The sequence below is a fragment of the Rhincodon typus genome, chromosome 5 (assembly GCF_021869965.1).
Source record: "Rhincodon typus isolate 14 chromosome 5, sRhiTyp1.1, whole genome shotgun sequence".
Taxonomy (NCBI): Eukaryota; Metazoa; Chordata; class Chondrichthyes; order Orectolobiformes; family Rhincodontidae; genus Rhincodon; species Rhincodon typus.
In genome coordinates, this window is record NC_063336.1 from 26100711 (window position 1) to 26102962 (window position 2252).

The window sequence follows — 2252 nt, forward strand, 5'->3', positions numbered from 1 at the left end:
GCCCTGCACCTTGTTGTCTCGGATTCTCCAGCATCTGCAGTTCCTACTATCTCTGAATCAGTTTTTATTTACCACAGCGACCCTGTTGAAACCTCCTCAGCAAAACCTACCTTGTCCCTCACTCAAAAAATTCACACATGAGGCTGAGATTAGGAACTCCCATGAGGCAAAGCATTTGGAACAGATAGACCAACACTTTGCCATTAAAACTGCACAAACTAATTGAAGTTAAAATTGAAGCTATGAACCCACATATGAGATTAACCATGATGTAGTTTGATGACAGATCAAATGGAAGAGGGGCTGAATGTTCTATTCTTGATTCTATTGTGTCTGACAGAAACTGTTTCAGCCTTTGTGTCAATTGGAATTTGTTTCTGTAGATTACAGACGGAAGCTTTGAACTGGAGTTTTCATGTTGTCTGTGGTAATGTAAGTGTTACTGTTTTACTTGTTACTGAGTCTGAACACTTACACCTTCAGATTCAGCTGTTGTTAAATATTTGTAAGCAGTTGTGTTTTTGATCCACATTTACTGTCTCCGCAATCATGACAGAAATTCAATCAACAGAGACTGCCTTGGATTATTAATGTTAAACTGAATGCCTGAGAAAATGAAGTGCGTTAACCCTCTCATGAGTGGTTTGCAACTCATTTATAACATTTAGAAGATGTATGAGTACTGGTCATCGATAATGAAACATTGTATCAAATTGAATAATCCACTTCAATCTCTTCTAACATTCCATCAAAATTAAGATGATTTAATGTGCTGGCCCATCAATATTAATATCCTGATTTCAATGAAATTCCCACTTTACTCCAGTTGATCTAAGTAGAATGTGTGATTATTCTAGATTCTACTTAGATTCTATAATATCAGACGGAATTCCTTCCATCAATGAGTTTTTACATACTAATAAAAGTAATTACCAAAATTATATGAGCTCAAGGAAGTGAGGATCGAATACACAACTACATTAAGCATCTGCATTTGGTAGATGGAGATGGTTGGCTTTTACCCGACACTGATTATAAAGCCACAGACTCCCAGAGCTACCTTGACGACACTTTACTGCTTAAGGATTCTATTCCATTCTTCCAAGTTCTGTCTTTGTCCCATGTGTTCAGCCAATTCAACCTTCCATGTCAGACATCTGATATGTCTCTCTTTTTCCTCAGTCCTCAGGGATTCACTATCACAGGGCAACAGGATCCCCCTCTTCCTCTGATCTATTTCATGCAGTTCTGTCCTCAGTCCCAGAAACATGGTAGCGTTTCTCCTGCATTAGCTGCTATAACTATGGTATCCTTTCCATTGGAGACCAAGATACCTCTGCCTGGCCCATAGAGATGACGGTGAGCTTTCTGTCATCTGTCACTTACATTCTGTACTTTGCACTTTTACTTTTCTATACTTGTTCTTGTAGTCACAGCATTTATATAGCTCTGTCCCATTAACTTTATGGTCAATCATGAACATAGAAACACAGAAGCTAGGAGTGGGAGTGGCCATTCAGCCCTTCAAGCCTACTCCCCATTCAATATGATTGTGGCTGATCCCCTATCACAATGCCAAATGCCCTCTTTCTCTCCATATCCCCATCCCCAGACATTGATAGCAGAGGATTGAATGTCAAGTGGATGCAGTAAGATTTTCTCTTTTTGGAGGTGGTCTTTACTTGGTACTGTGGGGTGCAAACATGATTTATCACATTTTAGCTCAAGACTAAATTTTGCCTAGGCATTGCTGTAGTTGGGCACAAAATACATGATTATCTGAGGAATTGTGAATGGAAATGAAGATAGCAAACATCCCAATTCTGACCTTGTGATGGACAGACAATCATTAATGAAACATACCAAGATGGTAAGATGTCTCGGGCATTATCCTGAGGAATGTTTGCTGTGATGAGTTATTTGATATTTTGTGGGGTTCAGTGGAAACCTACAAAGCAGGAAAAGATTAAAGGGGGCTTAATAAGATCAGAGTTAAAGTCTTTAATGGCTACTTACATCACAACAATAATAGTTTTGTGTATTAGAAGGGGAACCATTATATCAACACTTCGGGGAGATAGATGCTAATTATGTAAGAGAATGACAATAAGCTCGCTACTCTGTAAAAAAGACATCTTTTGATCATATTAAGGAACTGATGACTTTTGACAATGCCGTGTACACAGTTATCTTTTACAATATGGTATAGGAAGGCCATGTCTTACTCCCTGCAATAGCCTAAACTCAGAAGG